The sequence below is a fragment of the Sciurus carolinensis genome, chromosome 3 (genome assembly GCF_902686445.1).
Source record: "Sciurus carolinensis chromosome 3, mSciCar1.2, whole genome shotgun sequence".
Classification (NCBI taxonomy): domain Eukaryota; kingdom Metazoa; phylum Chordata; class Mammalia; order Rodentia; family Sciuridae; genus Sciurus; species Sciurus carolinensis.
Genome location: NC_062215.1, coordinates 133,949,424 through 133,970,806, shown reverse-complemented (window position 1 = coordinate 133,970,806; position 21,383 = coordinate 133,949,424). Strand labels below are relative to the sequence as shown.

Below are 21,383 nucleotides of genomic sequence, written 5' to 3'. Positions count from 1 at the left end.
ACTTGATTCTCTTTAATTGACTATTCTTCTAGTACAATTCATTTGCATTTGGTTTTCATCTTTATATTTTGTTTCTTCTGAATGAAATATTTCATTGATTATGTTTTGTAATGCAGGCTTAGTGATTTTGAATTCATTTACTGGCTGCTAATCATGGAAGGTTTTTATTTCATCTTCAATTCTGAAGGATAGTTTTGTGGGAGACATTAATCTTGGTTGGTACCCATTTTATTTCAAAGCTTGGTTTTAATTATTCCATGCTTTCCTGGATTTTAGGGTCTAGATTGAGTTACCAGTTGAAATTTGATTTGCCTTAACACCAAATGTGGACCTGCCCATTTTTCTTGTGACTTTTAAAATTCTATCATTATTCTATTAGCCATTTTTATTACAATGTGTCTTATAGAGGATCTTTTTTGATCTTGCCTATTTGATTTCTATACACATCTTATGTTTGAATTTTATCTTGTTTCTAACATTTGGAAAAGTTTCTGATAATAATTAATTGAAGAGTTTGTACATTCCTTTAGTTTGTATTTCAGAATCTTCTTCTGCATCAATGATTGTCAGATTTTTGTCTTTTAATGTTATCCCAGATTTCTTGAATATTCTGGACATGGTCTCTTAACATCTTTTCTTTATTGCCAATTTAATATTTGAGATTGTACTTTGTCTTCAAGGCCTGAGAATCTATTTTCACAGTGGTCTAATCTCTTGGTGTTGCTTTCCATTGAATTTTTAATTTGACTTAAAGAGTCTTTCATTTCCAGGAGGTCTGTTTGGTTCTTTTTCTGGAATCTCTATCCCTTTATTAAAATGATCTCTCACTTTAAGTTTTTCTGGGTTATTCTTTACATGTTTTAGCACATTGACCATTTTAACTATAAAATTCTACATTCCTTCCCTGACATTCCTTCAGCTGTGACGTCAATGGGATCCTTAGCTGAAGGCTGTTTGTGGTGGTTTGTTCCCTTGTTGTTTTATTCAGGAGAAACTTGAAATCAGTCATGATGATAGTATTTACACTAAAATATATAACTAATCAGAGTTTGTGAGCACACCACTCTCAACCCCAGAAAAGTAGTATATACTTGCATACAAATGGTATAGAGTAGAATTCCTAGGTTAGAGAATATATGCATTTTTCTTCAAATTTTACAGTCAGACATTCTTGAAAAATGGCTATAAACTTTAATAATCCAATAAGCAAGGTTCCAAATTTTGTTACTCCATCCTTTGTTAGCACTTGGTATTGTCCTAATATCAAATTTTAGATATACCAATGGAGGCGAAAATATACCATGTTGTGGTTTTAAATTGCATTTCTTTGTTCAATGGTAATGACCAACTTCTCATATCATATTGGAGCCTTTCCTTTTTTTGACTTATACAACTCATTTATATGTTCTCAATGAATCTACTCTGATGTGTATATATTACAATCAATTTTCCCCATTTTCTTACTTATCTTTTCATGAATTTAGGGATTTTTATGAACATAAATTTTCAATTTAATTAAAATAGTCTATATTCTTTCTGAGCTATTACATTCTGGGAAAGAATATTGCTTTATAATTTTTGTTTGGATCTATAGTTCATGTGGAATTTATTTTGTGCATGATTTGATGAAAGTTTCAAACCATTTATTTATTATTTTGTGTGGATATCCAACTGACACAGCATCATTTATTGAAATGAGCATTTTCCCCCATGAATTGAAATAGTGCTTTTGTCATAAATTCTGTGTAAATTTCTTCTGGATTCTTTTTTCTCCTGTTCCATTGGTTAATCGAACATATCTGCCCTGATACTACCCTGTCTTAATTGCTTTGCTGTGCAATAAATCTGGATACCTGTTAATATAAATATTTTAGTGCATATGCATATGTATGATTATAATCAATTTTTGGATATTAACTTTATATTTTTCAGAAATTTATTAATCCCAATTTTAGTTATAATTATTTTCTTGTTGATTCTTCAAGATTTTGCATCAAATAATCACATCTATTATTAAATGTTAGATTTACTTCCTCTTCTGTAATGGTTACACCAATTATTTCATATTAGTACTTTACTGTGCTGGCTAGAATTCAGTAAAATGCTGAATAGGAATGGTTGTGAGTATACTTTCCTTCCTTTCTCCTTAATGGAAACATGTTAAAGTTTTCATCATTATGTATGTTCTTAGATAAAGTATTTTGGTAGACTTGCTTTATCAAGTTGAGGATTTCTATTTCACTTAAACTTTAAAAATAATGTTTACTGGATACTAGTGAAGTCATGTTGAATTTTTCCAATGTATTTTTTACACACATGCAAGAAGTATAGGAATGGATTATCATGGTGTTAATATAGTGACTGAAGTAATTCTGCATATTTTGAATTTCTGAATGTCCAACTATCTGTTCTAACAAATGGGTAATAAATTGTGGTCAATAATTCATTTTAGATTAATAATAAATGAAATGATTTTCAGTTCTGTGACTCTTTCTGGAACTTCTATGATATTTGAAGATATGTATCTCCCCACTGGTAAATTCCCTTTATTTCACAGGCCCAGTTTAGAAAGACTACATGTGGGTAAGCTAAGGACACAGGAATTGTCCTTCACCTCCATCCTTGCAAGACCTAGTAACCTGATGTTTGTCTCTCACCCTCATCTTCACTTTCCTTGTTTGGAGGAAGAAAACTAATTATCAATCATTATATTCAAACAAGTTATTTGAGTTGAGTTCAACTACACAAGTTTTAACACAAATGTATACATAAAGTCATGCCATGTGACAGTGTCAAATGATTCTGTTTGTTGCTTTCCAACTTTATTTCAAACAAAACTAAAATGTAAAGTTACATATGTGGGTATACATTTATATATTTTAAAAGTCCACATTTGTACCATATGCCCCCAAATTAACACACTATATGATATGAACCACTTTAAAATGTGCTTTTGATAATATTGCATAATTGAACCAGTATGTGTCTATGTAACAAAAAGATTTAAAAACTACAACAATGTACAATATTTTATAAAGTGCCCAAATTAAATACAAATAGTAAAAGATTTTTTTTAAACAATGAAGAAATGAATGTCTCAGAAATGTATCAATTAATGAATGATATCTTGATTTTTATCATATTCTTCAATATTTCCTTATATTTATCAGGAGCAATAAAATGACTTTGTCATACTTTAAATAAACCATGTCAAAGACTGTTCTCCAAACTGAATAAATCTTAGGAAAAAGTATTTTTAAGTTAAATTGATGAGAACTCATGAACATTTATTATGAAATAATTACTTTATTAATTAAACAATTTTATTCTGAATACAAATAAGCATTTGACCATTTATTAAAAGTATCTTTTGAAATAAAAAAAATTATCAGCTTATGTAATTAAGAATTTTGTTGAGGAAGTCAGGGGAGCCTAATTAAATGGGATTTTATATTTTTATATAAAACATATAGTTTTTCTTCTTATTGGTATATATGATTATACATAGCAGTGTATTTCTACATAAGATTTAAATTTAATTTAATGTAATAGAATTAATAAAATTTTGTTAAAATGACAATTTTGTAAAAATTTCCCTTTCTGTCTGAATTTAACTGTTTTATTTAATAAATTTTTAAGAAATGTTTCTTTCATAATAAGAATAAACTAAAAAGTTAAATAAATGTAGGTAAATAAGTTAAGCATACTAACAATAATAAAGGGTTTTTATTAAGTAAATCAATCTTACTTCTTCCTACATGCAGAATTACCAAAGATTTTTTTTAAATAAATTAATGTGGATTTTCAGTGTTTATTATAAAACAGGTGATGTACTTTGACAGTCTTTTTTCAAATTAATTAATTGACAGAATGTTTAATTAATAAACCTTGTGTTGTGAGTGAGCCATGCCATCAGCAAAGATCAAACACATTTGCTTTTTTCTACAATGTCAACATTTATTGAATAACAATGCATTTATAAGCTGCACTACTTTTGGAGGTTGCAATCTACTGAATACTTGTTGTTACAAGTATTATAAGTTACAGTGTTTCTATAGTCATAAGAAAGTCAATCACAGATATTTTTTACCCTATTCTAATATTAAGTCACATGTCATTCTTCACATAAATATGTGTGTGTGTGTGTGTGTGTGTGTACCTGTCACAGAATGACTAAGAAAGAGGCATGCACAAGGTAACAGGATATTGTGCCAAGAGCACAGGCAGAGAGCAAATGCTAAAGCAAAAAAGTCAAGGAGTTACTATGGGTGGTCACATACGGATTTCAATGAATCAGTTCCACAGAGATGTCAAGACAGAGGGTCCCATCCACAGCAGTTTCAGGGTGTCAGTTTGCTGTCAGCTTGGAGTGGGTCACTCATCACAGAGTGATGCCTGCATTCTCATCACAGGCAGGAGAAACCACACTGTGCTTAAGCCCAGGAGGACAAAAACGGAGGTTCATGGCTATGGCTATTTTCCTGGGCAAGGCTCATAATTAGTGACTAGTGACAGGGTCAGGGTGACACCATGTCCAGTCTTGGGAGCTTCTCAATTTAAGGGTTTTAAGTGAGTAGTTTGCATGTGCTGAAGGCTGATAAGCTCCTGTGTCTAGTGTTTCTGCTGTTATCCGGGATGTCCGCATGTCCAGAAGCTCCTGATTTAATTTGACAAGTTGGCACAAATAACTTATTTATCAATTTTTACCTTATGAATATACCAGTCAGATGGAGCTTGTTTACTTATATAAATAAGTAGAGTCATTCTACCATGGTCTTATACTCAAATTGGAGTAACTCATGGGAAACTACTGCTTTACAAAATGGAGTTTCTCAGGATTAGGCACAGCTTGAAAACTACTATTTTATACACCTGGAGTAACTCAGACCAGGGCACGATCTGCTCTTCACATCTTCAATATAAAAGAGGCAGTTATTTAAAAAACACCAAAGACATGACAGAGTTTTAAGAAATTATCAGGTCAAAATATACATGAAAAAAAGAAGGGAACTAGAATAAAATAAATTTATTTTATCATGAGAGGATTTGTTTACTATTCTGCTCTTGATCTTTGGTTTCATTAACTCTTGTACAGAATAGAGAAGAAAACTCCAATCAAGGTAGAGTCCAAATTGGAAAAGCCAATATCAGTCCACAACTCACAAAGCTCACATACTGAACTTTCTTCTCAGGAAAGAGTAGAAAAGTACTAGCCCCATTTTCACCCAGAGGCCACCAAGGTAATTTCACACTAAGTGGAAAAAGACAGAAATCAACTCACCCCAAACAACTTTAATCAGAAGCCAACTGTAACACAGAATTGCAATCTAAGTTGAAGCCCTTTGTATCAACTAGCTTCCCCTTTAAAGAATCTCAAATTATGTATTTCATTTAAAACTGATTGGTACATTCTTTGTCTCTGGCAGAGATAAAAAAAATATTTCTGGAGGAAAGTCATAATAAGCATCATGATAGACTAAAAGAATTTCTTCAAATAATTTTCCAAGGAAAATAAACAACCCATGGTACAAAAAAAAGCGATATGAAAAAATAAAGCATCTGATCAAGAACATCAGTAACATTATTAATTACAGCTTTACAAGTATTTTATACAAAGGGAGAGAATTTATGAAAGAGAGATAAAGAAACACTACAGTAGAAAATTCTAGTTTGACTAATCAAAATTCCAGAAAGAGAAGATAAATTGCTAAAAAGAGAAAACAATGATTGCTGAATTGTTATAAGTTGGCCCTGATGAAATTCATGAAAGTAATTATAATTGCCCTGTTTTAAACACAAGAATGCCATGCATGACCAAGGAAGGAAAAGAGTTTTGTCAGAATAGATATATTTTATCTGATAAATTAATAAATAAGGCAACACAAATACTTTTAAATTGAACTGAATGGTTATATGTATTTTTTTTTTTCAGTACTAAACCCAGTATGACTCTACCACTGAGCTACAGGCTCATTCTTTTTCATTTTTTTATTTTAATTTTGAGAGGGTGTCTCAGTAAGTTGGCCAAGTTGAACTCAAGCTTGCTATCCTACTGCCCCAGACTCCTGAGTAACTGAGAATACAGTTGTGCAGCACCATGCCCATCTATCATATGATATTGAATAGGGGTTTTTAAAAAATTTGTTTGTTTTAGATATGCGTGACAGCAGAATGTATTTTTTTGGCATATTATACATACGTGCAGTATAACTTATTCTAATTAGAATGCTATGCGTGTGGTTGTACATGATGTGGCGTTACTCTGGTTGTGTATTTAAATACAAGGATAGGAAATTTATGTCCTATTAATTCTTCTGTCTTTCCTATTCCCGTTCCCCCTTCCCTTCATCCCCTTTGTCTAATCAAATGGACTTTTATTTTTCCCCTCCCTACCCTCCCTTGATGTGGTTTAGCATCTATATATCAAAGAGAACATTTTTGAATAGGGATATTAATGAAATAAAAGTCAGTAGATTCTGAAGAAATTGGTAACTCTTGAATTCTTCTGAGGATATGTTAATACTAATGAGTTTGTCATCATTTTGTAATTTTTAAAAATTCATTCAATTTGTAGTTTGATAATATTTTATTGGGTTTCAAAAATTAGAATCTTATCAAATGTATCTAATTTTATATATAATTATTATAATGTGTATGATATTTGCTCTCTATCTTCAAATTCTTAAAACCCACAAGTTAGTGGTATTTTATCAGTTAGCCTATATATCTCTTACATAGATGTAGGAAGGTTTGATTCATAATTCCTGCAATGTTTCTAAGACATAGTTATTTTGTTCTACTGATAATATAAACAGTAACACAATAAATAATGCTTAATGTCAGATCTAATTATTTTCAGAAATATAATCAACAACTTTTAGTTTATGTTTAAAAAGTAATCAAGCTAAAAACATATTTTATGATAATTTTCCCAGTGTATGCAATTATAGAGTTTTGAGAACTTTGTATGATAACTTGCATTCATTAATTTATGTAGCAATAACAATTTTGGCATAGGTTAGCACTGTAGGCTGATAAAACAGATGAGCAGGCAAAATTTTCACTGACTGAAAAGACAATAAGGGGGGACTTTGGGAGAACCCTATAACTGATAAGAATTACACAGAATAACTGACTGTAGTCAATTAATCTGTCCTTTAGGTTATTTGGATTGGAACATTTCCCAATAAGATTTATAATTTATAAAAATAAAAAAGGTTAATACAAAATTCTTATTTTATAGATCTCTTTTCCTTTGGTTTTAATTGTTTTTTCTCTCTTTAATAATACCAGATTTCTGTAGATTTGCATAATATGTTCCAAAAGAAAAATACTACATGATAAAGACCCTTCTCTCAAAATGTTTATTCATTTATTACTGCCAGAAAGTATACATGGAATTTGTAAATAGTATAGAAAAGTTACAGTTAAATCAGAATTTGTATGATGTTTGTTTTGAAATTTGAGAATATTAACATTTCTAATACAGGCTTCTAATAATTTAAGACAAGAAACCTAAAGTTAAATTATAATGATGTTTAATATTCTATTTTATTTTGTTAATAAATTGAAATTACTTCATGCTTAAAATTTCATATCCTAATAAAAACTGAACATTTTAGCAACTAATGGGACAATCGAAGGTTTACAAGGAACCATACTAATATATTGGATAATCAAGATTCCTTCTATGGAAAGGTTATGTTAAGGTATTAATTATTTAAATAAGAAATACCAAAGACATGTAGTAGCCCTCCCATAATTTAGCAGTGCCTTTATTTTTCTTGATGTAAAATTAATATATATATTATTTCATTTAGTTTGTCTTTTTAATAACACAAATTAATTGAACATAGCAATTGGGTACAGTATAATATTTCAACAAAGGCATATTTTATACACTAATCATATCAAAGTAATTGGCATTTTCCTCTCCTATCATTTCTTTATGAAGTCTCTGAGTTTCTCTCTTATAGAGTTTCATAAAATATATGATAGCTTATGGTGAACTATAGTCATCCCCATGTGCTGTGAAACACCAGAACTTATTTCTTCTGTGTTTTAGTATCTCATATTGTAGTTCCCTTTTTTCTCTCTTCCCACATACTTTTCCCAACATCTATTAATCACTATTCTACATTCAGGTAACCTTTTTTTTTTTTTTTTTAGCTTCATTTGAGAAAACATATTGAATATGTCTTTCTGTGTCACACTTATACTAAAGCGTATTTAAGTGAATTTTGTGATGGGATGAAATAAGAATTATAATTTAATAACTGTTAGCTATGGCAATAAAAATTAGGAAGATGAAACGAAAAAGTAGCAAGATGCATGAAAAGCAACTTGAGTTATAGAAATTTAGTACAAAACATTTTTTCAATTACACTTACAAATGGCAATAGGTAAGAGACTCAGACATTTTAAAATTCAAGTTTTATGTTAAAACTGTCTCCATTAACATTTTTATTCTTTTTCTAAATAAAAACCAATAACATTTTTTTAGATGCAATGGAATAAGGAAGTTATTAGCAATCTGTCCTTGTCCTGGCATACTAGTGAGTTAGCCAATGGCATCAAACTAAATATAAAGTTTTTTTTTTGGGGGGGGGTTGTTTTAGTAATTAATCATATTACCTGTCTAGCAGAGAAATCATATGACTTATTACATTTGCATGTGAGTGTGTGCACAGGGACATTTGATTTTTCTATCTACTCAAGATTTTCTTCTTGATTTTTCATTTTTGGTTTTAGAATCTCTTGAAGTTTTTATTTTAATTTCTTTCTAACTGGAAAATTTTCTTGATATATATTATAAGATGTTTATATTTAAATATTATCTCAAAAGAATTTCCTAATATTATATTCAAACTCATTTCATTTATATTTAGTCATTATCTATAATGACTTGCATATTGCATACTGATTTTCATTTTAAAGACATCTCTATATGTTGGACAACCTTTAAGTATTTTTGATTTTGATATGCCGATATTGAGATGAGTTATGTATATATTTTGAACAAAGTTAACCACAGAGCTATTTATCTTACTTACACTGGGTTTTCAGTATTTCAGAACCAGCATATATGTATATCTTAATTTACTATTTTCAGATTAAAGAAAAATATATTTTAAATTTTATATTTTGAACACAATATCCATTGAGTATTTAATAATTGGAAGAAATCAAGATAATCTTTGAATAAATTTGATAGTTATTAAAAACTGACACAATGAATGCACTAAACCTCCAATTAAGATAAATAAAATGTCACTGTCTAAAATCAATTAGCTATGCTTGGACAGAATATTAAATTGTTAATACTTTCTCTATACAAGTATCTGTAGCATAGTGGTAAGGAATATAATTGTTTATCATATTAGATTTGCAAGCATCCTTAAATTTTATTTTTGCTACCACAAGAATATAAATTGGGGGCCTCTGTCCACCCTGCCCTATGTGCCTACCTGTCTCTGCTTCCTTTCTAACCTCATCCCTACCACAGACCCCTTTCAACCATAAATCATAGGAGAATCCAGGAGTTGTTTTTGCTTTTGATGTTGCTGTTGTTTACCTCAACCTTTTATGTTTCCTTCTACATAAATCAGAGAAATCCAGAAAGGTAAACAAAATAATTAAAGAAACTATAAGGATTTATACTACAAAAGAAAAACAAGAACTGAATGCAAGAAAAGGGAAAAACAGATTAGGTGATTACAGAGTTAATTGTCTGAAACTGTAGACTTTAGAGAATTAAGAGGCAGTTTACAAAAAGTTAAAAGGGACTTCCAAAGTAAGTACTAGACTATCAAATGATATTGAGATGTCCAGGTTGGGGAAGAAGAGTTTTACAAATTACTCCTGTTTTCTGTTTTTTCTCTGTAGATTCTGGTAAACATTTCCACTGTGTTCTAAGTATCCATTTATATTCATATCTACTTTCTTATTTTCTATTTCCAAATATGTGTGTGTTTCATACTATTGCTAAGAAATCTATCTGTTCTATGCAAGTTATACAAAAAACAAAGGAAGTAAAACCCAGGGAGATTAGCAACCTTGTACATAATGATCCCATGAATGAAAAAGGAACAGGAGAAAAAGACTTCTAGTTCCTTATTTTGATCCCTAGCTGTTTGGCTAAACTAGTCTAAATATATAATCAAAGGATATTCAAAAACTGCCTTTTTTGACAATCTGAGAGAAATGTTTTTTTGAGTTTGTTTCTTGGAATCATTTCAAGAAACTAACATCAGTCATTCTTCTCTGCTTAACCATAGAGATTTTTAAACTTTATTTTCTAAACTAGTAAACTGTTAATCTGGTGAACATTTTAGATAATTAGGTAGAGTTCAGAACCTGCCACACCCTGATGGTCTCCAAATTTCTGGTTCTCTCCAATTGCATTCCAACAACTAAAAATGTTTCTTGAATTCTTTAAAAAATTTGATTATTGAAGTCACTTTCAGAAAAATCATATATTCCCAGAAATATGTGATTTTTAACTTTTGGTTTATTAGGCCCATTGTCAATAATTTGTTAAACAAATTATTTCTTTTTCTCTGCAATCTGAACCTTTTCCTGTGTTTCCAGTGACTAAAGTTAGAATCCTGAGTCTAATGCCTAAGATCTCCTTCATACAGTAATCTGCCATTCTTTAATCTTATAACAACCATTTGATGTCTCATTTATTGTCAACAACAATTTATAAACTCTAGCTGAATTAATGATTATTTCTTGCTTAGATTACTACAAAAGAAATAATTACTAAATAAATAACAATAAACCATAACTCATCCAGTATTTCTACCTTATAGTACATTATCTACATATTACCAGCACTTTGTTTCTGAAACAAAAATCCAGCTATGTCATTCTTCTGCTTAAAATTTTTCCATAGTTCACAGGCTCATAGAATAAAGTCCAAATCCATAACCCTGGCCTTCAAGGTCCACCCAGATCATCACATTGCTTACTACACATCCTCCTGGTTTACCACCCATCCTTTACTGTCTTTACTTCTTTCTAACATCCCAGTAGGTTCCAAAGTCATTATAGAAGTTGTTTTCTGTGATGAGAACATAGTCTCGTTTTTCCCATCGTACAAGTCTTTGTTAATGCCCCATCCATCATATCCTCTTACAACCTAAATTTTCCTAACACAACATCTGTCATTACTAATATTTGCTTCATTTTTTTTTCTTGTATTCCCACCCTCCTTTCTAGCAAATTTTAAGATTAGAGAAAGCTGAGACCATTTGTATCTAGTTAATGTTTAACTATTTACTTAACTTCCGGTATATTACGCCCATTGTCAATAGTTGTTCAAAAATTTACTCTTTGAATGATTGAAGGCTAAACAAAACAAATAATTTGAAAGCAAATCTTTACTTAATAAATGTTCTTTTCCCTGCTGTCCTCTTTTGAAATCATCATCTCAGTTGCCTGCAACTGAATAGGTAAGCACATGTGCATACATGTGTGCGCACACATACACCATAAGCTTTGTGGGCAGAACTAAAAGTTTGTGTCCCGAATTTGGCTTTAACATTTCTTTTAGTAATCTAGAGCATTAGCCAAATATCCGCAACTGCAGTACGCTCACAAGAACAGATGCATTCTAAAAATTCAATTTCTGTCGGTTGACTCATCTTCACATTGATTTATATTGTAATTTTAAAGTCACTTTATTTTCATTTGTCAGTTATTTTTAAATGGCTATTAATTTCTATTGTGTTTCTGCTTTTTCTCAGGCTGCAAAGTAAACCTATAGACACTTGTCTGTGTGTAGTTGCTTAGATGGTCGCCAAATTTATAGCTATTCTTTTCAAAGTTTATTCATCAAATAATTCTCTGGATCTTACAGTAATAGTGTCTTTTACTATTATATATTTTTGCACATCAACTTTTCTTAAAATATTGAGCACACATCATTTAGTACTCTACTACTTTTGAACCTGAAACTTCTAAATGAACAAACTTTTGGGCTCAATTTGTTAGCACACGCAAAAATGTTCCTTAACACATATTTACAATTAAATGTGGTAAGAACAATGATACAAACTTGTAAAGGACAGTTAATTCAATCTATTATGAAAGCAAATTTAATGACCAGAGTAAATAAGATACATGTGTTCCAAGTGAAAAAATATTAGGCAAAATATTAAGAGACTTAGCAATCTGTCTGTGCATGATATTATGTAATAGGAAATGAGTTAAAAACTGAAATTACTGGGGTTAATATAAAAGGGTTGCCATAGCAAGGACCTTTATCTGATGGTAAAGTAAGAGCCATAAAAAAATTGGGACACAGGAATGAATTGCTTTTATTTTAGATAAGCCAAACTTGTGAATTTAAGAATGATAGAATAGTGGGTGTCTGACTGAAGGCAAAGCATATGGTAAGCACTATTTCCAATAATTCTGGTAATATAACATAAAGTTCCAAATCAAGATAACAATAAGTAATATATAGGCAAAGCAAATATATCTGAGAACTTCTTAAAGCATAAAATTTGCAGAAATATCTAATTACATGCCATTGATGATGTCTATATTCCTAGCTTGAGTGAATGAATGTTATTCCAACATTGGGGAAATTTGAAATAGATGAATAGCAGCAATGCCTACTGTATTTTCCAAGATTATGAAAAGAATATAAATAATTATCATCAAAAGTACTCTATCCAGCTAAAATAATTTATTTAAATTGATAATTACAAATGATAATTACAAATTACAAACTTTAGTAGATTTAAAATCTACTAAAATTTGATGCTACTCTATCATTTCTTTCAACAATAAGTTAAATTAATTTCAGTAAAATAGAAAGGCCTGTAGGGCAACCACTATTAATTATTACTCAACAGTACTACCTGCCTTTTGTAGAATGGAAAGGCTTGCCACCAAATTAGAAACTAAAATTTCTAGATATTCACTTTCTAATTTTCTTTCTTCTAATTTAGTCATAAGATTTTCTGTTGGGTAAGGAGAATTCTGGTGATTTTTATCTCAGATAAAAGTACCTGAGAAGAGCTCCCTTATTAATTTGCTGCACCTCCTTTTTTGTTCCTTTGTACATTATTTTGTAATGGAGTTATTTTATAGCTTCTTTAATCATCTTGAGCTCATGATTAAAGATATGGATACTACATTGCATATGGCAAAGCAAAAGGAAAAGATGACCTCTGTCCTTGATAATATCAGTAAGCCTCTAGTCTAACCTTGGAGCTTCCTTCCCATAGACCTCTGGTTTCATTGGCTAATTAAATGTCAATTTTGGTTAAGCCACCAAGTGCAGTATTGTTTCATATTTTTTTTTTACTGAAAACACTCTGGTTGATATAGCAAGTAAATATAAGTCTTAACTCAATGTACTGTACTGTGAAATAATTTTAATAATTTCTAAATACCACATTCAATCAAAATCTTCATTTCATAGGACTCAGGACTATTTTGGATCTATTAATAGCTATACTTTCATTTAGAGTAGTTACAAAGTCCAGTTCAGCATAGTTTGATTTAAAACTTCATTTTTCCATTTATTTTAGACCATTATCACCAATTTTACTCTCATCTCACCCACTGACCTGGAAGATCAATTTTGTTAAATGGGCAAAGGCACTTTTTCCCTTTACTGGGGTTTTAAGAGTTGATTTTATGTCTCCATCTCTATGTTAATGTCCTTCAAGGAAGAGAATAGTGTGTTCTTCACAGTATCCTAAGGGAATGAAGTTCATTGTGCCCTCCTAAATGGATTAAATTCAGATTTGTTCTTATTTGACATACCCAAATAAAAACAAATCTGGACTTAGATGAAGAGAGTTTAATTGGAAAGACTTGAAACAGACAGAACCATCTAAATATCCAATCAGAAATACAAATATTTTATTTTATAGGCAAGAGTAAGTAAGAAGTAAGTAAGAAGTTAAGCTAACAAGAAGAAATGACTACTAGGGTCTGTCAGGAAAAATGTCTCGCTCTTCATCTAATACTCAGGTGTTATGTTCACACTGAGGAGGGCATGCAAAGTTCAGAAGCCTGTAGAAGGAGAAAAGCCTGAAGATAGTTTGGTGAAGAGAAACAGAAGACAGAAAATCAGCTGTGGCCAGTACTTGATCAGGCAGGATAGTGGTAGGACAACCATACATAGTAGTTAGCATAGTTCCCTATCAGTTTATGACTTTTGTTGAAACAGTAATGATCATTATTAAGAACACATTTTGCTCTCTACACTGTCCTATTTAGAACAAAAAGTTTATATATTCATCTAAGATATCAACGAAGTTGCTAATGGCTGACTACAAACTGTTCTGTCCACTCCATTCACCAGAAACACATAATCTTGTCAAAGCAGATTCTGGGAATTGTTTCAGATCCATAAGCCCTGCCTCTCTGACCTACCATTTCTCCTCAAATCTGAACGGCTAGGAACATGCTTGGTCAGTAATTTTGTTTCCTAACTATGCAGAAACCTGACTCAAGAATGGGGATTTTTATCTTTTTTGTCAGTTCCTTCAATTTTTTTTCCCCGTCTGGGATTTGAATTTTGTTGATTTGTTGTTTTTGTTTTGTTTTTGATAACCTACTCATTTGAGTCCCTTTGAGAGGACTCCAATATTTGTCCCCTCTTTCTCTAGGATTTTACTATACAACTTCAAGAGAATGAATATGTGGAGCTATATATCAGATTTCTGGATATCAAAACTAGTGTAACTTCATGTTACCCCCATTATGAAGATCTGGTTCCCAATTCATTGAAGTTCTTTTTATCACATATGGTATTTTTTCTCCTAACCTAGGTATTGATTTTCAACACAAATTAATTGGAAAGTACCATTCAAAATTACACAGAAATGCGCTTTTGCAAAAAATTATTTCAGTATTACTTTTGAAGATATAAAATGAATTTAAAATCTAATTGGAAACAAATGGAAAATCAGCAGTAAATATATTCAGTTGTTTTAAGATTTTAATATTGATCTTAATATTAATATTAATTAGAAAATAAAATGAATGACTCAATTTTTAACAAAGGTACTAAGAATACAAAATTAAGGCTAGGATATTAAGGACAAAAGAGTCTCTTCAGTAAATGGTGCTGGGAAAACTGGATAGCTACATGCCAAAGGATGAAATTAGACCCTTATCTCTCAAAATATGCAAAGATCAATTGAAAATGGATGAAGGATTTAAATTTAATAACCGAAGTTATAAAACTATTAGAAGAAAACATGGAAATGCTTGATAGCATTACTCTGAGCAAGGACTATTTTGGATAAGATAAAAAAGCAAAGATAGACAAATGATTTGCATCATATTACAAAACTTCTTCCCAGCAAAAGCAATAATGACAAGAGTAGAGAGACATCAAACTGAGTGGGAGAAAATATTTTCAACCTATCCATTTACAAGGATTAAAATATATAAGGAGCTAAAAAAAAATACGCAAATAATCCACACAAATTCTCGTTTTATTATGGGGCAAAGGACATTAATAGAGATAGTAGAATGAATCAGACATTATTACCCTATGTACATATATGACTACATGACCAGTGTGATTCTACATCATGTACAACCAGAAGAATGAGAAATTATATTCCATTTACATATGATGAGTCAAAATGCATTCTATTGTCATGTGTAACAAATTAGAACAAATAAAAATAAAAAAGACAGATTTTTCAAAAGAATACATACAAATGTCCAATAAGCATATGAAAAAAATTCAATTTCACTAATTATCAGGGAAATATGAATAAAAATCTTAATCTCAACCCTGTTAAAATAGCTATTATCAAAAAGAAAATATAACAGATGTTTGTAAGGATGTGTAGAAAAGAGAACCCTATATGCTGTAGGTGGGGATGTAAATTAATACAGCCATTATGGAAAAAAGTATGAAGATTCAGCCAAAAGCTAAAAATAGAACTACCGTATTTTCCTGCAACCTTACCACTGGGTATAAATCCAAAGAAAACAGAATCAGTACACCAAAGTGACTTTCGAGTTCATACGTTTACTGTATCATTATTTGCAATTGCCCAGATATGGAGTCTACTACCTATTGTTTCCATCTGACGAAAGAATAAGGAAAATGTTGTATGTATACAGAATGGAATACTATTCAATCTTAAAAATAATTAAATGCTGCCATTTTGGACAACATGTTGAACTGGGAGGGAAGCATATTAAGTGAAAAAAAAAAAAACTAAGTGCCATATGATAAATACTGCATGATCTTGCTCATATGTGCAATTTAAAAACAGTTCATTGTGAAAAAGCAGAGTATAATGGTGATTTCCAGAGGCTGTGGAGGGGCTGGGCAGATGCCATCCAAAGAATACATAATTACAGTTAGGTGGAAGGAATGCATTTTAATAGTTGCAGGAAGTCTATAGTTAATGACAATATGTGGTATTTTTGAAAAATTTAGAGTGGATGCTATGTGTTCTTACAACAAAAATTGTAACTATGTGAGATAATGCATTTGTTAAATAACTAGATTTGATCGTTACACAATGTATGTATACTTACAAACATTATGTATTATAAAACCATACAAAGTTATCTATTAATTTTAAAATAAATAAATAAGAAAGTAAACCAGGGGATAAAGATATAGATTAGTGGTAGATGAATGCTTAGTATGCATAAGGACTTGAGTTCAATCCACAGCACCAAAAAAAGAGAGAAAAAAATCATGTTTGTATATATGATTGTGTATATACATGCATGTGCATGAGTGTGTGTGTGTCTGAATCTGTAGTTTAAGGAAAATTAAGTCATTATTATTACTAAATTAAGAATATATTAAAGTATTATTCTCACTGCAAGTATAAAAATGAATATTAATTTAGGGGATGGTAATAATTTAATCACAATATAATGTTTGATTGCTAAAATACAATCAGTGTTTGCAACACATTATTCCAGTTGCTTTAAAAAATGTGAGCCAAGAATAAGCAATTGGCATAATATTATAATGGATGCTAATTGTAACTCTTTGAGCATGTGTTATGTGCCTGACAGTCTGAAACAACAAAACAAGTCTTCGAATAAGCGGGATGAATTAAGAGAAAGGCAAAGCGAATAGTATGTTCAAGGGGTGTCCATTGGTCAGCCATTAGCAGGAGAGAACCAGCTGCTAAATAAACCCAAATCCCTCTATCTTCTTCAGGAGCCCACCAGGGAAAGTGCAAAAAACTATTCAAAAAGCAAAGAGCAGACTCAGCAGCAACAGCAGAGTTAGGCAACTTATCAGGTAACTATGAAAATCCTGAGTGGTATAAATTTACAAAAGATTTCTAAATTTATTGTAGTGAATAGAAAAGATCCCAGTGGCCAAATCCAATCTAATTAGGATAACAACATTTTTCCTCCTTAACTGCCAGCTTTTGTATGAAAAATTGCTCCTTCTCAAACTCAGTCAATTTTAAAATGTCTACTAGCTGAGTTTGCCCAGCAGGAGGCTAAAGGATCTATTATGCTGACAGATGCTCCCTGTTTTAAGATTGTACAGAATTTAAATGAATTTTATTTTCTGTATATGGCCATTTAAATGGAATTAATAGGAAGATAAAACCAAAAATTTTAAAACCTGTACCTTTTAAATAATATAAATGATTGCAACATTACTTGCAATTTATGTTTGTATTATATGCCAAGTTCCATTTTCTTAGTTTAATATTTATAATTTTTAAGAAAAATGCTAACAGTTAATGTTTGTTACAAGTTTGTATTTTGCTTAGTTAAGACAAATATGTCATTTTTTCATTACTGTTATGACAGATAAAGTGAATAGGCAGGTATAATTATATCCAGTTAATTTGTGAGGAAAATATTTTTATTTATTCAGTTATTGGTTAGACATTGAGTGATAGAGCCAGACTATTTGCCCAGTCTCTTTTTTTTTTCCAGTTCAGTATACATCATTTTAATGTTTGCTGCCATTACATAAATTCAAGGAACACATATTCATTAGGTGATATATTCATAAATAAAATAAAATAAAATATTGGAGCAATGATCCATATACCATAGGATAAATTTGGGGAAAAGAAAAAGCTTTGGATATCCACATAAATTAAACAAATTCATTTGATTTATTTTGCTCTTTACCTATATACCTTAAACCTCTAGTTTGCTATAAAATGCCGTAAACGAAGTGACACAAACAGGGTTACTTAAACAATAAAAAGTAATATCTACAATTCTGAAAGCCCAAAACCCCAAATGCATTCATCCTTGTCACAGTTGGTTCCTTCTGATGGCTATAAGTGAAGAATCTGTTCCAAGCCTCGCTTCTTGGTTTATCTTCATCAGTCTCTTCATACCCACTTCCCTCCATGTTGTTTCTGTGTCCAAATCCATCCCACCATTTTTTTCTTTTTAAATAAGACATCAGTTATATTACATGGAACCTAATTGCACCATTTTATCTTCATTTTTCTGTGTAAAGAGCTTATCTCCAAACAAGGTCATACTCTGGGAATCTGGGGATGAGAATTCTAATGTGCATTATTTAAGGGACACAGTAATGTCATAGCACCTTCCACATTTCTTTTCACTTTCATTAGATGGTCTTGTCTTCTAGTTTTCTAAAATAATGAAGTCTCAAAGAAAAAAATAACAACTGTACTCCATTTTCTAAAATACTAATTTTTTCCTTTATTTCCAGCATAGTAATATGTTTTTCTTACTCTTATTGAAAGCACTCACTCAAATAGGCTTCAAAAAAATCTTCAAAATTTCCTTTGAAAACTTCATGTGCTTTTATATTTCATTTCTTATTTTATTAAGAGCTCGTAACCCCAAGTTCTCCATAAGCTATTATCCTATCAAGTCTCCCATTCTTAAGAGATGAGCTCCTTGAAATTAAGGTCTGTGCTTAACAACAATTCACATAGTTATTCTCCCATTTAATGCTCATCTCATGGACAGTTTCTATCCTTGTTGTCTATTAAGACTACTCTGAACAGAGTCATAACAAATTATTTAGTTAATGAATTAATGAAAAAATGAAAAATTTCATTTTTCTTCACAAATTTCCTGACTCTGGTATTTGTCATTATCAATCATTCCTTTCTAGAGCAGTCTTCTCCTCTTCTCTTCTCCTTTTCTCTCATAGCCTTTTACTTCTCATAATTGTCTTCTTCCAGTCATGCAGAAATGTTGGTTTTTACCCTATTTCCTTTCCATTGTCATCATTCTAAATGGACTTTTCTTTTAACTTAATCCAAGCCTTTGTCTGACGTGACACCTGTGATCTTCTCACTCCAAATTGATATACTCAGATGTGAATTTCTAACATGCTAGTTCTAGACTCCACATTTTCAGTTCCACAGGTTTCTCAAAATCAATATTTTTTAAAGATGTAGTAATCATCTTTCATGCTGCTTTCCAAAATGTTTTCATTTTTTCTTTCTCAGATGTGTATAACATTATAGTTCATATAAACTTATGACTCCTTATAACTCCCAAATTAGCAGAAAACTAAATCATTTGAAATTTTTTTCTACACTTTTGTATTCTACCTACCAGCTATTAAAATGACTGTTTATACTGATAATTAATAACAGATTATCTATGTTTACCATATTAAACAATATATACAGAATCGATATTGATCCTTTGGTGAAGTACATAGGATTCATGGGAAGACTACATAAAGTGCATTTTATAGGACAAACAACTAAATCAAGAATACATGGTCTCAGGTGGGCTGCCACCCAAGCTGGCTGTGCACCCCTAGGAAATCATGGACAGGAATTTGGCTGTGTTGTCCTGTCTCAGAGAACAAATGCATCTATTGTGGGCCTAGCCTGGGTTGCTACATTTGAAAACAAGGAAAGGTCGGTAGATAACAGCATGGGATTTCCAGAGAAGTCTTATTTCAAAGTTTCATAAAGAACGTGAGTCACATGGACTTCTTTAGGGAGATTGAACTGACCTGAGTTTAAGGGAGAGGATAAGATAATGTGTGTCCAACCTGCAACTAACACCAAAGAGGCCAAGTGTCAGAAGGTCTTGTATGAGCAGCAGCCCTTCCTGATAACTATGTGGACCGGTGGTTCCTGGAAGAGCTCCTGAAAAACATCTATACCTGAAAATACCAATATTGGACTGTGGTATTTGAGTCCAGTGTGATGATGCAAGAGTTGTGCAGCATCTGTATTTTCCCATTTGGTGGTTTATGGATGAGGGTCTTCTGGTCCTCCACTGGCTTTTTGGAACTGGCCTGGCATCTTCAATAATGGGTTACCTTTTGTTTGATCTCACTAATGGAGGTGAAGGGCGGAGGAAGAGCTGGTGGATCCAGTGGGCTGACCCGAGGAGTACCCTAGTGTTTAACTTTTTACATTATATTTACTTACAGTTTTTCACCAGTGGGGAAGACCCTGACAGAATCCGTTAGCAGTCTTCATGCTACTGGGGCAGCCACCTCATCTTCTTTGACTATGAGTCAATGCCACTATTGCATCCAGCACACTGTCCTTGAACATGGCCGTCTTTGCTTCTGTCTGCCTGGCCTCATGTCATCCCCGGTCCTTGCATGCCTTTGTCATGGTGACACTTGCCATCTAGATTTTTTCACTGTAGCCCATGTTAAAGAAGAAACTGAAGGCCTGTACTCCCTGCAGCTATATAAGGGTCACACTCTTTTTGCATTTTCAGCCTCCCGATCTGCTGTCCATTATGCTGTAGGAGCCATACTCTCGGCTCTTCTGCTGGTTTCCAGCTCATGTCACTGCCTTTTCTACCTCAGTCCCCTGCAGCTTTTTAAAGAAAATATTCATGGGCCTTGGGATGAAGCTGAAATCAAAAGAGCCTGGTCCAGATTCCTCGCTAAGTTAGGGACCCTTATTACACTACTGAGGCAAGCTGACAGACTGGCATCCTAACCAGCATAAAATCGGAAGGCAAAGCCCATTCTAAAAGCAACAGGCTAATGTGGATGAGAAAACAGAGATCAGAAGAAAAAATTAACAAAGTCTTGGGTGAAGCAGCTTACCCTTTCTTGAATTATTGCCTTTCATCGTTATCCATTATACAGATGGAGTGATGCAGCATCTATTAAAAAAAAACAACACATCCAACAAAATAAAAGAATACATGATCTTTTAGAGATGATAAGATGAAGTGCTGTACCTCTGATGTATCCAATAGAATTTTATCAATCATATTAAAATGAGAAGAAAAATATAAATTATACTACATTAAATAAGAAACTGAAATATTTTAGCATTTACAAAACTACTTTATGATAAATATTTGATATTCAAAATTCTTTACTTGTCAAAAGGATATATGTTATTGTTGACAAGTAACAGTCTAGCAAATAGAATTAGCTGCCATAGAATTTTTATATTTTTACTATTTTA

The 21,383-nt window shown here is 31.5% G+C and overlaps 1 pseudogene; it reads left to right on the top strand.

Moving 5' to 3' along the window:
• The first annotated feature begins 19,977 nt into the window (after positions 1 to 19,977).
• Positions 19,978 to 20,903, top strand: LOC124979493 (phosphatidylinositol N-acetylglucosaminyltransferase subunit C-like; annotated as a pseudogene).
• Positions 20,904 to 21,383: the final 480 nt, after the last annotated feature.